This window comes from Dama dama, chromosome 15, assembly GCF_033118175.1.
Source record: "Dama dama isolate Ldn47 chromosome 15, ASM3311817v1, whole genome shotgun sequence".
Classification (NCBI taxonomy): Eukaryota; Metazoa; Chordata; class Mammalia; order Artiodactyla; family Cervidae; genus Dama; species Dama dama.
In genome coordinates this window covers 42,915,873-42,937,230 of record NC_083695.1, presented here as the reverse complement: position 1 = coordinate 42,937,230, position 21,358 = coordinate 42,915,873, and positions in this window count along the sequence as shown.

The window sequence follows — 21,358 nt, the reverse complement described above, 5'->3', positions numbered from 1 at the left end:
AAAGTCCAACATGACTGAAGTGACCTAGCACTCATGTGAAGAGTAGAAGTGTTTTATGGCTGCAATTATAAGTTAATCAACTCACAATATTGAACAAATCACTGAATGGCCTTATTTTATGAAAATATTCAAATAAAACGTATAAATTATCTTTCATTGTGAATGGTGAGCCAGCCCTCAACAAAGATGTGTCTCTTTAAAAGGTTTATTGCCTTAACTGAATATTAATTAGCTTTATTTTATATGTCTGCAAATATTCTAAAGCTAAAGTGAAAGTGAAAGGCACTCAGTCATGTCTGACTCTTCGCGACCGCATGGACTATACAGTCAATGGAATTCTCCAGGCCAGAGTACCGGAGTGAGTAGCCTTTCCCTTCTCCAGGGGATCTTCCCAACCCATTGATCGAACCCAGGTCTCCCACACTGCAGGCATACTCTTTACCAGCTGAGCCACAAATGAAGCCCAAGAATACTGCATTGGGTAGCCTATCCCTTCTCTAGTGGATCTTCCCAACTCAGAAATCGAACTGGGGTCTCCTCCATTGCAGGTGGATTCTTTACTAACTGAGCTGTCAGGGAAGTTTCATTAAAGTTTCTCTTAATTAGGCTCTCAATAAACATATTGATTAATATTACAAAAGAAACTCTGGGCATGGCTTCTGCGTGGGGGACAGCTGTTGTCTCTATTTGGTTTGGGTTCGTTCGTTCCACCTTTTCCCCAACGAGTACCTTGACTTACTTTCAGGGACCTCCTCCTCAAATCTTTAGGTGACATTATTGCAGCCACACTAGGCTTTTCCCATTGTCCACGATGCTCTGACTCAAAACCTTCACATTCTTCCTTTGCTAGCACTGGAAAGAAGAAACCAAGGGCTCACAATGAGAAGCAAGTCCAATTTCAAACATCAGCAGTTACTTTTCTCAGTCTCTCCATTCTCTGTGTCTGCTCTATCTTTCATTGTCTCCTTAAGGACCTGTTTCTCTCATGCACATGGTAAGAAACTTACCATCACTTCCTGCCGTTTGTATCTGAGAATTCAGATATCCAGTGAGAGACTCTTATTCAAAGTCACCCTGAAACCGCTTCCCCCAGTACTTGTCCTCTCTCTTTTGATTTTGATTTTGTATGTAATCATCATACAAAAATGATGATTAGTCTCACTTGGGTCAGAGTCCTACTGCTGGACCAGCCCACTTGGGCGAGAGCCACCCCCCTCCCCTTGCAACTATGTTGGTTGGGTTTGGAGAAGGAGGGAGTATTCTCAGAGGGGAAAAAACTGGTGCTAGAAATGCAAGCAGGTAGATGTCTGCCAGAAAGCCTAGAGACAGAGTGCCGTGAATGGTAAAGGGAGGAAATGGCAGGATCATTTCAAAGAAAGATGAAAGGTGTTAAGAGTGACCAAGCTGCAGAGCACCCAATACCATTGGGGTTGACAGGATTCCCTGGATTTAGGAATGAGGCCATCACAGCTAACCTTGGCGAGAATGCGGCAGGTCAGGCGAGCTGTGAGGGAGACTGAGGTGACAATATTTAAGGGGGGGGAAGGTTATTAACCCAAGTGAGAAGTAATATATCCTTGACAAGAACGCTATAGAGATCTGACAAGAATGCTACCGAGTTAATTTTGTTTCTTGTTAAAGAATGACCATGGTCATAGGCTAATCATCTCTTGACTTTATAATCCCTGGTTTTCTACTGTGTGAGAATGGGAAGAGAATAGGTCCCGAGCAGATACTGGAGAAAGGACTACACCCCGAACTTTTTGGTGGTTCAGGACCTCCAGTGTGCATAAGTCACTTCGGTTGTGTCTTGACTCTTTGTAACCCTACAGACTGTAACCTGCTAGGCTCCTCTCTCCATGGTAATTCTCCAGGCAAGAATACAGGAATGCGTTGCCATGCCCTCCTCCAGGGGATCTTCCCAACCCAGGGATTGAACCCGCATCTCTTATGTCTCCTGCATTGGGAGGCAGGTTCTGTACCACTAGCACCACCTGGGAAGCCCTCAGGACCTCCTACATGCTCTTAATAAATCACGTCTCTTTGCCACCCAAGGAACACATGCAGTGACCACCAGGAAGGCTCACCACAAAATATCTCATACTGTCTCTACCAACAGATTAATTTATATCAACAATTATATGTCTGTTCAGGTTCCTAAGTTACATTCTTTCATGAATATATAATTCTTTATATTCTTTTTTCTCCCTCTGTGTCCACCTTCCCCCATCAGTCTGAGCACAAAAAGTCCTCTCTCCTCTAATACTTTTCTTTGTGAAAGTTTTTTGGAGTTACCCAGAGAGAGTTAATACTTTTTCATTCAAACTCTGCATCTTCAAATGCTCCTCATGTACCAGAGACATTTTACTATGATGGTTCATGCAGTCTCCTGGCTTATGCCCCAGGTGTTATATTGATCTGGTTAGGAAATGGTGCAGCCATTACAGAATCTCAGGTATGGGCTGGAACATGAGACACAGACCAGCACTCAAGGGAAGCTTGGCAATTCTCTTCCTAAACTGGTCTGCCTTGCAGGATTGCTTATATACCTACAGGAAAATACCTGTGGCATGGATACACCTAAATAAGATACCTTTGCTCCAAGGATCTGTCTGAAACTATCTCATGTACTATCTGCTGAGCTTTTTCTCAAAACCTGGCATATCCCTGGCATCCTGGAGCTTCCCTCTACTGGATAAAACCAGTCAGGACTCAGCTCCACCCATTATCTGCAGAAAAGGTGACCCAGATCCTTTTCTGATCCATTATCTACAGAAAATTGACCCAGAGTTATAAGACCAGATGGGATTTACCCAGCTTTTGGACTTAGCACAGAGGTATGTTAGACATGGAACAAGAACACTTGGGGGTGTAGTTGAGCCTCAGCTAAGAAGATTGTAGGCCACATTTGAGCTGCAACTCTTCAGAGAAGAAGGTGAGCAAGGTCTTTCTAGAAATGGCAAATGGAGGAAAGGAAAGAGAAAGGCAGGTTAGCAATAGTTGATGCTCACACATGTATAACTGTCTCCCTGGAGAATAAGTTAGCATTTATCTTGAGAGAAGTGAAAACAGTATTCACTAGGAATAAGTGAGACTGGCAAGTGGGACAAAAGAAGGCTTTAGTGCTTCTGTTTAAGGGATCTTCAATGACACCTTGGATCTCTTAGAGAGAGAAGCCATGAAACCTTGTGGTTAAAAGGCACAGGCACCTCCAGAGTCCAAGTTCACCTCTGACGAGCTGTGTGATCTTGGACACATTACTTAAATTATTAGCATTCAACTTTGTCATTTAAAATAGAAATTTAAAGGTTCTAGTTGGTTAAGTTGTTAGAAGGATTATAAAGCATAAAAACACAACATATAAAATGCTTAACACAGTACTTGATTGGTGTTCAATGAACAATGCTTAACTGGAGCGTTTTCAAACTGCAGGGTTTCCAGAAATGTCTGTTTTTAATTTTAGGTAAATGTCTTATTTGTTTGATAGGTTTTGTTTTCTCATGCCATCAGTTGTGGTTCTAGTGGAAAGTTGGCAGAAGCTGAAGGAGATAATGCAATGGCCTACCCAGTAAGATGCTATATTTGACTGGAAGACTCAGAGAAAAGTAAACTATGTTACTATCAGTTTTAATTTTTAAGGTATTTAATTATATGCCAATTATCTGAAATTTGATCATCCCAAATGGCATAGCTCATATACACAGTCTATTTAATAAGCTACAAATTATGGTTTGCAACTCACTATTCTGGAAAATATGTCTTAATTGATTTCCCAACTATTGATGACATTGTGAGCATTTGATTCTGCATTAACTTCAATAAGGAAGGATAAAATAGGTTAGTCCTATGTAAAATGTCTTTAATGCACCATTAACAATTATATTTACAAAATTATTTTAAAAAGAAAATCAGAACCCTCAGCAGCTTTCAGCCTTCCAGAATGGCTAATAGGTGTCAGTGGGGAATGGGTCTGTGCTTTTCTCTGCCACACGTGTAGTCTCAGCTCTCCTTGAACACAGCCTGCCTGCTTCATCAAGCTCCTCTCCCACCATTCTGCCTAGCTCTCTTTGATCTAGCAACATTGGCCTCCCTGCCTTTGGTTTCTGATTTTCAACCAGCCATTTCCTCTCTCTGGGCTTGTACCACACTACTCCTCTGCAAGGCATGCTCTTTGCCCTGCTTTTGAGGCTAATAACTCCTTAGGTTAGCTTTTTATCACAGCTTTTGTCATGGTGGTTGGTGGTTTAGTCACTAAGGCATCTCCGACTCTTTTCGACCCCATGGACTATAGCAAGCCAGGCTCCTCTGTCCATGGGATTCTCCAGGCAAGAATACTGGAGTTGGTTGCCATTTCCTTCTCCAGGGGATCTTCCCAACCCAGGAATCGAACCCAGCTTTCCTGCATTGCAGGCAGATTCTTTACCAACTGAGCTATGAGGGGTTGTCACACATACATTTAAATGGTAACTCATGTAATTTTCACTTAATTGCTGTCATCCATATTCACATGTATTTTTCATACTGAGACCATGTCTTTTTGGTTTACTGGTCTACTCTCAGCATGAAGCCCAGTTGTTGCTGTTCATTCACTAGGTTGTGTCTGACTCTTTTGTGACCCCCAGTACCTGTTCAATAAATATTTATGAACTGGGTGAATAAGTGAGGAAGCTTATACAAGAAGGCAAAGCTCTTTCCAACTGAAGCTGGTGCTCAAGCTTTTTGAGTTGGACAGTTTTTGGATGGAAACACAGATTTGCTCTTCAATTATCCTGTGCCTGTGAGCAAGAAACTAAACATCTCTAAGTCTTGGCATTTTCTCTTCTGTAATATGGAGATAATACAGTACCCTCACATAAAGTTACCATAAGATATAAATTAGGTTATGTTGTATTTGCAAATACCTATTACAGTGTGCAAAGTAAGCACTCAAAACTTCAGGGGTCACTACTATTAAGACTAATGTGGAGTAGGAGTCTATTTCCATGATAACTGCCTTGCATGTATCATGAAAACCCGCACAACTGATGTCAGAGCAGAGGTAACAGCGACAGCAGCTCAGTTCTTTCTGAAAGCTGATTGAGAGTGTAACTGACCCTCATATGGCACAGAAGACCATCTGCTGCATCTTGAAACGCAGCCTGAGAGGCAGTTCTCATCAAGTTGTAGCACCACACAGCTTCTCCCATGAGAGCTGGTGGCTTCCCAAATACAGCCAAAACTCTCAGCCTCAATTATATTGTTTAAAACAATGTATGGCGTCTTTTCTTCTGGGAGGGCTCAGCAGGGGCTCTCATAATGATCATCTAAGCAACTTCTAGTCACTAGCCAGCATAGGAAACAGAATGCTCTCGTAGCATCTGATTTTGGCATATATGGACTTCACATCTAAATGTAAAACATGTAGTACTCACCACAGCCAACAGCCTACACAGTCTGGTAGGATGCATGCGTATCTAGCTCCTTGTAATCCATTCTCTCCAACATATCCATCTCAGATGCAATTTGTCCTTTACATCTGTAAGACAAAATCATTTTAAAAAAATTGCTTAGTAACTTGATTTCTAGTTACACACCATAGAAAATTATTTTGTATCAGAAAGAGCATTGGCCCCTTTAGAATACAACTTTTGGACATATTTCTAGGGAAAAAAAATCAAAAGAAAAAGAACAAAGCTGAAAGTATTACCCTTCTAGACTTCAGACTATACTGTAAAGTTACAGGAATCAAAACAGCATCATACTAACACAAAAACAGACACATAGATCAACAGAACAGTATAGAGAGCATAGAAATAAACCCACATGTGCATGGCTAATTAATCTACAACAAAAGAGGCAAGACTATACAATGGAGAAAAGTCAGTCTCTTCAACATGTGGTGCTAGGAAAATTGGACAGCTACATGTTCAGTTCAGTTCAGTCACTCAGTCGTGTCTGACTCTTTGTAACCCCATGGACTGCAGCACGCCAGGACTCCCTGTCCATCACCAACTCCCAGAGTTTACTCAAACTCGTGTCCATTGAGTTGGTGATGCCATCCAACCATCTCATCCTCTGTCGTCCCCTTTGCCTCCCGCCTTCAATCTTTCCCAGCATCAGGGTCTTCTCAAATGAGTCTGTTCTTCCCATCAGGTGGCCAAAGTATTGGAGTTTCAGCTTCAGCAGCAGTCCTTCCAATGAATATTCAGGACTGATTTCCTTTAGGATTGACTGGTTGGATCTCCTTGCAGTCCAAGGGACTCTCAAGAGTCTTCTCCAACACCATAGTTCAAAAGCATCAATTCTTTGACACTCAGCTTTCTGTATAGTCCAACTCTCACATCTATGTATGACTACTGGAAAAACCACAGCCTTGACTAGATGGACCTTTGTTGGCAAAGTAACATCTCTGCTTTTTAGTATACTGTCTACGTTGGTCATAACTTTTCTCCCAAGGAGTAAGCATCTTTTAATTTCATGGCTGCGGTCACCATCTGCAGTGATTTTGGAGCCCCCAAAAATAAAGTCAGCCGCTGTTTCCACTGTTTCTCCACCTATTTGCCATGAAGTGATGGGACTGGATCCTGTGATCTTTGTTTTCTGAATGTTGAGCTTTATGCCAACTTTTTTCACTCTCCTCTTTCACTTTATCAAGAGGCTCTTTAGTTCTTCTTCACTTTCTGCCATAAGGGTGGTGTCTGTCATCTGCTTACCTGAGGTTATTGATATTTCTCCCAGCAATCTTGATTCCAGCTTGTGCTTCATCCAGCCCAGCGTTTCTCATGATGTACTCTGCATATAAGTTAAATAAGCACTGTGACAATATACAGCCTTGACATACTCCTTTTCCTAAAATTAGAACATTTTCTCACACCATATACAAAAATTAACTCAAGTTACATTAAAGACCTAAGTGTAAGACTGAAACTTTAAACCTCCTAGAAGACAACACAGCGAATGTAAGAAAATATTTGCAAATGATATGGCTGATGAGGCATTAATGTCCAAAATATATAAATAGTTCATATAACTGAATATTAAAAAAGACCAATAAAAAAATGGGCAGAAGACCTAAATAGGCATTTTTCCAAAAAAGACATATAGATGGCTAATGGACACATGAAAAGATGCTCCACACTGCTAATGATTAGAAAAGTGCAAATCAAAACAACAGTAAGATATCTCTTCATACCTTTCAGGATGATCATCATCAAACATGTGCAAATAACAAATGTTGGGGAGGGTGTGGACTAAAAGGAACTTTTCTACACTGTTGCTGGGAATGTAAATTGGTGCAGCCACTATGGAGAACAGTATGGAGATTCCTTAAAAAACTAAAAATAAAGTTACCATATGATCCAGCAATCCCACTCCTGGGCATATATCTGAAAAAGAGGAAAACTCTAATTTGGAAAGATACATATGCCCCGATGTTTGTAGCAGCACTATTTACAATAACAAAGATATGGAAGCATCTCAACTGCCCATCAACAAACAGATGAATAGATAAAGAATCTGTGGCATATATATCTGCCATATATATATATATATACACACACACACATATATATATATGAACTATTACTCAGCCATAAAAGGATGAAATTCTGCCATTTGCAATAATACAGATGGACATAGAGAGTATGCTTAGTGAAATAAGTCAGAGAAAAATAAATATTTTATAATATCACTTATATGTGGAATCTAAAAATTAAAAGAAATGAAAATATAGCAAAACAGAAACAAACTCACAGATATATAAGCTGGTGGTTACCTGTAGAGAGACAGAAGGTAAAAGGGGAAACATAGGGAGATGGAATTAAAGAAATACAAACTCCTATGTATAAAATGTAAAGTGAAAGTCACTCAGTCATGTCAGACTCTTTGTGATCCCATGGACTATACAGTCCATGGAATTCTCCTGGCCAGAATACTGGAGTGGGTAGCCGTTCCCTTCTCCAATGTATAAAATAGGTAAGTGACAAGGATATATTATACAGAGAACTATAGCTATCATTTTTAAATAACTTTTAATGGAGTACAATCTGTAAGAATCCTGAATCACTATGCTGTATACTTGAAACTATAATATTGTAAATCAACTATAATTCAATTAAAAGTAAGAAATAAAGAAAAATTAATTCTTAATTGGGTCAATTGCTTTTAAGTGAATTCATTTTATAATAAAATTTCAAGTAGTATTAATATCTGAGAGAAGACAGTGACTTAATGGCTACTAAGACAGGCTGGGTTCATTCAGACAGAGGATGACCTTCAGAGGTCATTAGGAGAAAGACCTTCAGAGCCATCTTTCCATCATTACTAAGAACAAACACATTACATGCATATGAAAGGTAATTTCATATGGAGGTTAGCCTCAACACTGGGAACTACCTAAGAATAAAAGTCTCAGCTTTGCGATAGAGCTGATGCTGGAAAGTGGATACCAGGTCAGAGATTATAGTTACCTGACCTCTTGAATCTGGTTGAGGTCATGTGACCAAGCCTTGTCCAAGATGAATAAGCAGATGTGCTGATTGTTACTTTGGGGGAGAACCATTTAGGAAGTAAGAATGCTGTCTTCATCCTCTATATTCGTAATTGTCCGCTGTTTGCTGAGGAGCCTGAGGTTAAAGGGATGGCTCAACCACAAGTTGTAAGGAACATGATTCTTATAACCATTGCCTGGAGAAAAGTCACTTATTGGCCAGGACCATCCATATTGTACTATTTCAGGGGCCAGACATGTATTTCTGTTGTGTCAAGACATTGAAATTTGGTTAGTATTTATTACAGCAGTTAACATTGTCCCAATTCTTATATTCTTTTAAAGGTAAGGAAAGTCACAGTTTTTCAGAATGTTCTTAAGTGAAGTCATCCAAGAAGTGAAAACATCGGTATAGGGTGTGTCTAATACAGGATAAGCTTTATACGGGGTGTTCTACTTGCTAAAGTGATATCTCTGGAGTTTTTAACTTTGACATGCTTTGGAATCCTGATAAGTATTTCTGAAATATTATCAATTACTAGTTTGAGACACTTGCTAGTTTTCGACGTTTTGCTCCTTGGCTTAATGACCCTGTCCATATGTGCAATAGCCAACCCTTTCACGGAGAAAGCCATATCTCTAATATAATCCAAAAATTACAAAGCAAATGAACTGACCAATCATATTTTAGGCAGACAAAAGCACTCAGAAGTGGCACAAACATAGATAACTAGATTGTAGTCCAGCCATATTATGTGTCTGACTCCAAAATTGGAGTTAGGGTAAATTTTAAAAAAGGGTTCAAGTTGATTAAGCTAATGGTGGTCATCAAAGTAAGAATTTTCATTGTTGCTTTTTTTTTAAATACATCTAAAGAGTCTGTCTGAATAAGTTTGGGACTAAGCTTGGCACTTTAAACCAATATCCCATGTGCTTACAATGCACAGCAATACTTGAGAATGACTATATTAACTGTAAATCATAACATATAAATATCCCTGAGAAGGTAGTGCAAAGGCTGATATAAAAATATAAATGAAAGCATTTTGTTCTAGTGTTAAATATTAGACATGGAAAAACAGCTTTTTAAAGGAGAAAAGCACAAGAAGCTACTGAAATTACAGGTCTTGTTCCTTCACCATCATCTTGCCCAGGTGCCTTGGCCATATAGGGACAGCATACTCGATTGTAGTATGTACTTGGATGAATAGATGCTCCATTTCTGAAACAACAGCAGGGTTCCTGATGGGCTGAAATTAAGGCTATATCCAGAGAAAGCAGAAGATGGAATGCCATAGGGTTGTCAGGCCTTTACAGACACATTTCAACCACTCAGTGCCAAACAGATCTCATAGACTCTACGTAAAAATCCTAGCACTGGCGAAAGAGTCATTAAGAGTACAGGTTGGGATTTTTAGGTCTAAAACAGAAGCATCCATACCCACTGCAGAGAGTTGTTCTAAAGGAAAAGCTAGAATAATAATAGCCTTGTTCTATGCATTATACTAAACATTGTTCACAATTTAAGGCTTTACTTTCTGAGAGGTGAGTGCTCACCTATATGTAATTTTATACATATACATATATAATATATATATTAATATATAAATATATATTATAAATTTAAATATATAATATAAAATATGTTATACACATATAATTATATATTGTATATATAATTTATTTATACTATATATATATAGAGAGAGATATAATTGAGGTGTTAGCCTTACCCTTCCATAGAGGAATTAAATCAGTATTTGATAAAAAGTTATTTCTGAATCCTAGAAATTCATTGACATGCAATGTCCTCTCCCTTCTCCTTGACAATACCCTAAAGGCAACATGATATCAAGAGAGATGTATAGTAGAGAATAAACAATACATTTCAAATACGCAGAGTCTATACCTCAGCTTGCAGCCTCATTCTTTTTTTTTTTTTAAGCTGCTCCTACTAAGCCCACAAAACCATCACTGCATTTGAATGAGAGGATTCACTTCCAACAGTCATAGGTGATTTCAACATTCCTAAGATGCATGATGAGTGACTTCCTGATTCTGAAAACCACTAATCAGGGTCTTCTGTTCCAGCGACACCATCCATACCCAACGGTTCTTTTCAACATTTATTCCTTGGGAGTCCATATGTTGTGAGCAATTTCAGTGGCTTATTTTTCATTTTTCTCTTGGCCTACTACTCCTTTGCTACCCTCTCTTTCCAGTCCTGCAAACTGCAGACCCACAGCACTGATGGAGTCCCAGCGTTGCTATTACTCTTTCTAATGAGGTACCCTGGTACCTCTCCTCCGTTCCTCCACAAGACCATCATTACGTGCGCTCACTGAGAAGCATATCTGCATATTTTCAACAACACAGCCAAGGCCTGGAGAAGCTCCTCTATGTGATGAAATAATCAGAGGAACAGTGACTTTTCCCAGGGTGAGTGCTGCTTAGAAGAACACGCTGTTCTTTTCGGGTGAGCTGCTGTGTCAGGGAGCCAGGAACGCAGCTGAGGGTCGCTCACCGGAGCCAGTAAAAGGCGGCATCAAAGGAATGATCTGAAATGTGAAAAAGAATCAATAATCATTCTTCAAAATAAGGCCTTTTCAAACATGGCAAATGTCACTGGCTTTTGGCAACACTACTTGGGATTTATTCTCTCAAAAAGGGCACCACCACAGGGCTGGAATAAAAAGCCCTGGTATGTTATTCTTTGAAATGGCAAAATGACAGAAGAGCAGGCACAGGGAATTCAGGCCCAGATGTAAATTAAATGTGCATAATTCCTCTAGGCATTTTTCATCCATCTCCCCCTAAGGGCTGTGCTGCTAAACTAGTGAGTCCTGTCGGTTTAGCTGAGGGTGGGGGGTGGGGCAGGAAGGGTCTCAGCAGAGCCTGGAGGCTCTCACTCACTCTCACAGGGGAGTTTCAAATCAACATCAAAAGTGATTGCTAATTTTTCATTTCCTCCAAAGCTTCTGCTTTACAGGCTACAGCTTGGTGTCTAACTCCTCCTTCCCCTCCTGTATTTGTTAATCTCACTCTGATTATTCCACTTCTCTCCTTCCCTTGACCTTGAGCCAGTTGGATCACTGTGATGGCCTATCCTCTAGCTTCCTGATGCTGAATTCTCCTTGCCTCTATCATTTGCCATGCTTACGTCAGAAAAATGGGTCCAACTCTTCGATCTGATCATACCACATCTCCTGTTGACCTCTGAAAATGTTCGGGGATAAGCAAAAACAAACAGAGTTCAACCATCTTACATACATTTTACATCCTTCCCAGTATAGCTCCAATCTGTTTTTCAGTGCAATCTCCTATGCATGCATGCTCAGTCACTCAATCATGTCTAACTCTTTATGATCCCATGGACCTCCAAATTATACCATGCTTAAATGTATGCAGTGTGCTAAGTTACTCAGTTGTGTCTGACTCTTTGTGACCCCACAGACCATAGTTTGCCAGGCTTCTCTATCCATGGGATTCTCCAGGCAAGAATACTGGAGTGGGTTGCCATTTCCTTCTCCAAGAAATGTATGAAGTGCCTTTTCCCAACTATCCACCTGGCAGCCACCAGTATCCATCCTTTAAATACCATTGTCTATAATGGAAGACTTCATGGGCATAAAAAGAGCTACAGAAATCCACTATTCAGGGATGGATCTCACAGACAAATGCTGCACCAAAGAAAATAGTTACCGCCCCACCATAGCATATGAACCCATTTATATGAAATTCAAAAACAGGCAAAATGAATTCATAGTGATAAACTAGCAGTTACCTCTTGGAGGTGAGGCGGATTGGCTAGTAAGGGGCACAAAGAAGCTCTCTTGAGAGATTGAAATACCCCATCCAATATTTTAATCTGGGTGGTAATTTTATGGGTGTACACATATATAAAAATTCACTGTGTTACACAATGGAGTTGTGTGAACATTACTGTATATATGTTACACCTCAATTAAAAAGAAAAATAAGTGACATTTTGGAAGAAGCATTTTCTATGTCCACATGGCCACCACCACCCAACCTCTGCCCGTAAAACAGTCATTCTCTTTTATGTCCTCGCTGTCTATATTACAGTTCTAATTACAACAGATGGCCCTTATTGGTGCCTCTTTTGTTCTTAGCCTTGGGCATCTTTATAAAAAGGAAATAAAGAGCATTTTCCTTTCCTTCCCAGCACTTAACACAGTGTTTGGTCAAATACTGTTGAATGAATGCAGTAAGAAATCACAAACAGAATTGCAAGAGTGGGGGCTATTCCCGTTATAAACATCTCCTAACAGGGCTCTGAGTTTCTCAAAAGGCAGGATCCAAACTGCCACCCTGGTGGATTCCTCTGTCACCCCGGTATCTGTTAATATACTGCACTGTCTTTCCCAATAAAAAGTTGAGTGAAGGCAAAAGAATTTAACTATGTGATTATGTTCGGACCACTCCACTCTGGGCTAAGAGAGTGCACACAGTGAGGCTTGTCAGCTGCATGAACACAAGGCTGGTTCGTTGTTTAAAGAAAGCAAAATTAATTTGCAGCTGTCAGTCAGTTGAACGGGATTTGCTTCACTTCTGAAATTTATTGACAGGCTCTAATAACCAGCACTTAAATTGTCTTTTCTGGAAGCAAACAGTGAAAACCAAAAGCCAGAAATCTGATGTTCACCTCTGGTTCCCAAGCAAAACAGAAAGAGGCTATTGTGGTCATATAGTTTTTATAGCATTTTCAAATTTTAATAGACATTTTTGTTACTGGAAGTTTCCCAAATTAGGTTGCTGTTTTTCTTTATTACTGCAAGGTTAATATAGTCTTGAGTGTTTCTGGCAAGGTGAACAGCACAGAGAATGGGGAAAAAAATAAAAACCATGATTGCCTATAATAAAGAGGGTGTTGAAGACTCAGATTCAACAACCATTTTACTGGGGGACTTTTGGTGATGGGCATTTTGACATATTTTAATTCAAATACTCTTCACCCAAAGAAGGATTTATTAGACCTAATTACAGATGAGAACATTGAGAGTAGTGAGAGTGAGAGTGTAGTGAGAGTGCTCAATATCACAAATATCACAGGCTAAAGTCAAATTTAACATACCTCACACTAAATCGTATGATGTCTGGTGAAGTAATACCTTGTAATGTTACAGATGCAGTTTTTAGGAAGGAACAAAATTCTCCCTAGCTTTCCTCAAAACTAATCACATATGTTACTTGACTTCAATAAACTAGCCTCTCAGATGGAGATACATCCTACCATACCAATCAACGCAAGGCAATATTTGCCAATAGCTACTAAGAAACAAGGTCTTCCCTGGTGGCTCAGCAGTAAAGAATCTGCCTGCAATGCAGGAGATGCGGGTTCAATTCCTAGGTTAGGGAGATCCCCTGGAGGAGGGCATGGCAACCACTCCAGTATTCTTGCCAAGAAAATTCCATGGACAGAGGAGAATGGCAGGCTACAGTCCCACAACTGAAGCTACTGAGCACTCAGGCACTGAAAAACAAACACTTCTTCATCTATTTATTTTGCACACAATAGGGAGTCATGAGGAGAAGAGAACAGCCTGTGCCCTCAAGGAGCCCTTAGTCTACAAAGAAGGAACTTGGCCACTTCTCCAAGGTATACAGAAGGTCAGGGATAGACTCACTGTGATGATCTCTACACTTGCTATTCAGCCAAGCAAAAAGCAGTAGCCCCTTCTTGAAGTCACTAGTTGGTCCCCTTGTGAGTCATAAGACCTGAGGGACACCCAAAGCCTGCAGAATTTTGATCCCAGGGGACAGCCATCTTTGTCTCCTGGACTTCCTGCTGCAGATTAGGACAGTGCTTGAAATGCTAAAGGAATTGATGAGGTAGACAATGCTTGAATGTCAGGGACTTGGTGGGGAGGGTGCAGGATTTGATCTCCTCTTGAGGAACTAATTATATCTACCACAGGCAAGAAGAATTTAATGAGGAGAGTGAGTTGTAGGTTAAAGTTCTTTCATTACACAGAGATTAAGTAAGAACCTACTGGGTACTAGGGCTGTGAGCCCCAGTGGGGAAGGTAGATGTCAAAAGTTGCCACTCGGGGTGGGAATTGCTCAAATAAAGATAGGGGCAAAGTGTAATGAGGGCACAGAGAAGGTCACCTCTAAATCTATCTGGAGTAGCTGAGAAAAGTTAGGCAAAGAAAAATGGAAGAGTGTTCCAAGATGAAACCCGAGCACGTAATCAGGCACACAGGTGCTAAAGGAGTTGTGTATCTGGAATGATAGGGTTTTGACGTGGTTAAAACAGAAGCTTGTGCTGACTGTTTTGAATTATTTTTCTACTTGACAAGAAAAACAATTTACTCTTTTTTGTTTGGTTGGTTAGTGTGTTTGATTTTTTTTTAAGGTTTTTTTGTTGTGGTTTTTTTTTTTTTTTTTGATGCAGACCATTTTTAAAGTCTTTATTGATTCTGTTACAATACTGCTTCTGTCTTATGTTTTGTTTTTTTGGCCATGAAGCATGCAGGATCTTAACTCCCTGACCAGGGATCAAACTCAGCCCCTGCATTAGAAGGCAAAGTCTTAACCACTGGACTGCGAGGAAAGTTCCTTATATTTGATTGTTTATCTGACTGCTTTTTTCTTTTTAAAAAATACTCCAAAAGGTCAATTATCTCATTTAAAGATAGAAGACCAGTTCCTATCTATATTAATCAGCTTTCTCCAGAGAAACAGAAACAACAGAATGATTGAGAGAGAAAGATTTATTTTAAGAAGTTGGCAAATGCAATTGTGGAGGCTGAGTAAATCCAAAATCTACAGAGTAGGCTGACAGGCTGAAGACTCAGGGAAGAACCAATATTGGAATTCACGCCAGAAGGCTGGCTGCTGGCAGAATCGTTTCTTGTTCAGGGTAGGGTGGGGAGTGAGTCAGTCTTGTTCTATTTGAACCTTCAATTTATTGGCTGACCCCCACCACCTTATGAAGAATACTCTGCTTTACTTAAAGTCCATTGGTTTAAATGTTAATCTCATCCAAAATACACCTTCATAGGAATATCTGGAACAGTTTTAGTAAGTATGTGGGCACTGTGGCCAACCAAGTTGACATATAAAATTAGTCACACAGGTCCATAAAGTAAAAAGACATGTTCAGAACTCCAAGGACTTTGAGTTTTATCTTTTGGGAAATACAGAGCCCTTGAAAAGTTTTAATCAAATAATGATTTATAAAATAGGTAGAGTTGCATTGCAAATGATGCTTACATTTTTAATTGAACAGATGCTAATGATATTAACTGAGACAAATATAGAATGAAAAAATCGGATTTGGTCATGTTGAGTTTGAAATAGCAGTATGACAGCCAGGTATAAATATGCAAGAGGCACTGGAAACACGGGTGTGTGTGTGAGTATGTGTGTGTGTGTGGCTGAGATTAGAAGATAAAAATTTTGAAATTGTTATTATATAGTTAACAGCTAAAATCATGCATTTACGGGGGTAGAGAATGAGAAAAGTGCTGAGGGTGGTATTCTGGTGAATACAAGTATTTTATATAGTGAGAGGGAACAAGGAGAGGATAAAGGAAGATTAATGACAAGAAAATACTTAGAATAAATGGTGAATGAAAATAAAGAAAAGGTCTCTTAAAACGTGGAGGAGAAAATGGACAATGACTTAAAGGAAGAAGAGTAAATCAGAAACAAAACAAAGTCACAGTGATCTTCGTAAGTTAATTCTAAATGACAGTGGGTATGAAAACATCTCACTGAAGGCTGAAGGAGGCTGAAGGAGGGGGCCAGAGGACAACAGGGGAAGTCAGAATCAGAAAGGTGAGAACTCCGAACATGAAGAAAGCTGCTATCCTCAACATCATAGTTTAGTGCAAAGAGGAGCAAGAAAGAATATGTGATACACTGAAGAGCAGAGTTCAGTTCAGTTCAGTTGCTTAGTTGTGTCTGACTCTTTGCGACCCCATGAACCACAGCATGCCTGGCCTCCCTGTCCATCACCAACTCCCGGAGTTTAGCCCAACTCATGTCCATTGAGTCAGTTATGCCATCCAACCATCTCATCCTCTGTTGTGCCCTTCTCCTCCCGCCCTCAATCTTTCTCAGCATCAGGGTCTTTTCAAATAAGTCAGCTCTTCGCATCAGGTGGCCAAAGTGTTGGAGTGTCAGCTTCAGCATCAGTCCTTCCAATGAACACCCAGGACTGATCTCCTTTAGGATGGACTGGTTGGATCTCCTTGCAGTCCAAGGGACTCTCAAGAGTCTTCTCCAACACCACAGTTCAAAAGCATCAATTCTTCACCATCAGGTTTCTTTATAGTCCAACTCTCAAATCCATACATGACCACTGGGAAAACCATAGCTTTTACTAGACGGATCTTTGTTGGCAAAGTAATGTCTCTGCTTTTTAATATGCTCTCCAGGTTGGTCATAACTTTTCTTCCAAGGAGTAAGCATCTTTTAATTTCATGGCTGTAATCACCATCTACAGTGATTTTGGAGCCCAGAAAAGTAAAGTCAGCCACTGTTTCCCCATCTATTTGCCATGAAGTGATGGGACTGGATGCCATGATCTTAGTTTTCTGAATGTTGAGTTGTAAGCCAACTTTTTCACTCTCCTCTTTCACTTTCATCAAGAGGCTCTTTAGTTCTTCTTCAATTTCTGCCATATCTGCATATATGCATATCTGCATTTCTGAGGTTATTGATATTTCTCCCAGCAATCTTGATTCCAGCTTGTGCTTATCCAGCCTGGCATTTTGAATGATGTACTCTGCATATGAGTTAAATAAGCAGGGTGACAATATACAGCATTGATGTACTCCTTTCCCAATTTGGAACCAGTCTGTTGTTCCATGTCCAGTTCTAACTGTTGCTTCCTAATCTGCTTATAGGTTTCTCAAGAGGCAGGTCAGGTGGTCTAGTATTCCCATGTCTTGAAGAATTTTCCACAGTTTATTGTGATCCACACAGTCAAAGGCTTTGGCATAGTCAATGAAGCAGAAATAGATGTTTTTTGGAACTCTCTTGTTTTTTCAATGATCCAGCGGATGTTGGCAATTTGATCTCTGGTTCCTCTGCCTTTTCTAAAACTAGATTGAACATCTGGAAGTTCATGGTTCACATGCCCTGGACTGCTCTCTGACATGTGGCCAAAAATGAAGGGGCAGGTCAGTCTATCTAATTCTGGGGATCAGAGTTAGGGTCATGATCTACAAACATCTGCCTCCCTCTCTAATGTCATTATTATAAGTAAAAGAAGATATCACTTCTGTTAGTTATTGGTCTTGGTATTTCATAGATTTAGCTAATTATGAATAAAGGAGGAATGCTAATATTAGGCATTTGACTCCCAATAAGGATTAAAGTAAAGGTGGAATATTCATGTTTACTCATCTACATCTAAACTAGACTAGATAGAACATGACTGTAACATATACAATACAAAACAAAAAAACATAAAACAGACAAACTGAAAGTATTCAGTATATAGGAACTCCTACAAGTCAGTAAGAAGAAGACAAAAATCAGAAAGAAAATTGGTAAATAAAATAGATTTAAAAATACCATTGGTAGTTTCATAGGGAGTGCATTAAATCTGTAGATTGTTTTGAGTAGTACAGTCATTTCACAATATTGATTCTTCCAATCCAGGAAGATGGTATATTTCTCCATCTGTTTGTGTCATCTTTGATTTCTTTCATCAGTATCTTTTATTGCAGTGGTGAATGAAAATGTTCCTTAAATTCTCTGATTTTTCATTGCTAGGCATTCATAGGCATTTCTGTGTATTAATTTTATATCCTGCAACTTTTCTATATTCATTGATTAGCTCTAGAATGGAAACACAAAAGACCCTGAATACCCAAAGCAATCTTGAGAAGGAAGAATGGCACTAGAGAAATCAATATTCCTGACTTCAGACTATACTACAAAACTACAGTCATCAAGACAGTATAGTACTGGCACAAAAACAGAAATACAGACCAAGGGAACAAGATAGAAAGTCCAGAGATAAACCCACACACCCATGGGCACCTGGTCTTTGACAAAAGAGACAAGAATATACAATGGGGCAAAGACAGCCTCTTCAATAAATGGTGCTGGGAATACTGGACAGCTACAGGTAAAAGGATGAAATTAGAACATGTTCCAATATCATACACATAAATCAACTCAAAATGGATTATTGCAGACCTAAATTTAAGACCAGAAACTATAAAATTCTTGGAGCAAAAGATAGGCAGAACACTTTTTGGCCTACATGACAGCAAGATCCTTTATGACCCACTTAAAGTAATGAAAATAAAAACAAAAATAAACAAATGAGACCTAACTAAATTTAAAAGCTTTTACACAGTAAAGGAAACTGTAAATGAGGTGAAAAGACAATGCTCAAAATGGGAGAAAATAATAGCAAATGAAACAACTGACAAAGGATTAATCTTCAAAATATACAAGCACCTTATTTAGCTCAATATCAGCAAAACAAACAACCCAACCAAAAAGCGGGCAGAGGACCTAAACAGATATTTTTCCAAAGAAGACCTACAGATGGCTAATAAACATATGAAAAGATGCTCAACATTGCTCATTATTAGAGAAATGCAAACCAAAACTACAATGTGGTACCACCTCACACAGGTCAAAATGGCCATCATCAAAAAACCTACAAACAATAAATGCTGGAGAAGATGTGGAGAAAGGGGAATCCTCTTGCACTGTTGGTAGGAATGCAAATTGATATAGCCACTATGTAGAACTGTATGGAAATTCCTTAAAAAAAACTAGGAATAAAACTACAATATGACCCAACAATCCCATTACTGGGCATACATCCTGAGAAAACCATAACTGAAAGAGACACATGCACCCTAATGTTCATCACAGCACTATTTACAACAGGTAGGACACATAAGCAGAGAAGGCAATGGCACCCCACTCCAGTACTCTTACCTGGGAAATCCCATGGACGGAGGTGCCTGGTAGGCTACAGTCCATGGGGTCACAAAGAGTCGGACACAACTGAGCGACTTCACTTTCACTTTTCACTTTCATGCACTGGAGAAAGGAAATGGCAACCCACTCCAGTATTCTTGCCTGGAGAATCCCAGGGACAGAGGAGCCTGGTGGGCTGCTGTCTGTGGGGTCGCACAGAGTTGGACATGACTGACGCAACTTAGCAGCAGCAGCAGCAGGACACGTAAGAAACTAGATGTCCATTAACAGATGAATGGGTAGAGGAGTTGTGGTACCTATACACAATGGAATATTACTCAGTCATAAAAAGGAACACATTCAACTCAGTTCTAATAAGGTGGATGAATCCAGATCCTATTACACAGAGTGAAGTAAGTCAGAAAGAGAAAGACAAATATCATATATTAATGAATACATATGGCATCTGGAAAGATGGTACTGATAAACCCATCTAAAGAGCAGCAATGGAGATACAGACACAGAGAATGGACTTGTGGACATAGGGTGGGAAGGAGAGGGTGGGACAAATTGAGAGAGTAGCATTGAAACATAAATATTACTGTATATAAAATTAGATAGCCAGTGGAAATTTTCCATATGACACAGGGAGCTCAAATCCAATGTTCTGTGACAACCTGGAGGGGTGGGATGGGGTGGAAGGTGGGAGGGAGGTTAAAGAGGGAGGGAGCATAAGTATACCTATGGCTGATTCATGTTGATATATGGCAGAAACCAATACAATATTGTAAAGCAATTATCTTCCGTTGAAAAAGAAAAAAAGGAAAATAGATGAAGCATTTCACATAAAAGCAAACAAAGTGGTCAATTAACAGACAAAATGATACTCAACCTTATTCACATCAGAGAATGAAAATTAAACAACAATAATTATATTGTTTCACAAAGATTAAAAAGCTTGATGATGTCTAATGTTGGTGAAGATTCAGGGAAATGGGCAATATCTATTGCACTTTTAGTAGGGATATAAATTAAGGAAGACTGTTTTGGTAAGTGCTTTGGCAGCAGCATCTAGATATTAACTGTGAATATTCTTTTTCCAAGCAATTCCATGCACAAAAATTTATTCTTAAAAAGCATGAATCCATAATATCAAAATATATGGGCAATGGTGTACTTTTTAGCACTGTTAGAAACAATCTTGGTTACTGTGGTGGCTAAATCGGGGCTGTTTAAACAAATTGTGATATGACTATATCACAATGGAATACTCACTATATGGAATACTCAATAGCAAGATCTCTCAACCTCAGCAGTGACATTTCAATCTGAATCCTGATATTTTGGGCCGGCCTATTCTTTGTTAGGTGAGGATGTCCTGTGCATTGCAGGATGTCTAGCTGCACCTCCGGCCTCTATCCTTCCTTGGCACCCCTCTCCCAACAGTTGTGACAATCAAACATGCTTCCAGACATTGCCATATGACAACATGTTTCCAGACATTGCCAAAACGCAGTCTGTGGGACTGGAGCAAAATTATCTCCATTTGAAAACCACTGCTTAACAGACATGCAGAGAAAAGAGCCTAGTAAATATCTGAATAGTTTAAATAGCAGGGTTCCAAATCATAGTTTCATACAAGTGGAAAGAACATGTTACAGAAAAATAGAGCACACCAGTAATTTCCTAAAACTATACATGTGAACATATATATGTCTATAAATTTAGGAAGCAGAGAATGAGTATAGGAAGTAAACACTAGTCCCCTGTTGCCACTGGTTTACCCTAAGTGGAGAACGGGAGTTTGGAAGTTTGTTTTTTTTTTTTAATTGAAGCAGCATTGGTTTATAACATCATACAGGTTTGACCTGTGCAACAATACACATGAAACATTGTTTTATTATACTGTATTATGCACTACAGTGTGCTCACCACCAAAAATTTAGTTTCTGTCTGTCAGAAAAAGTT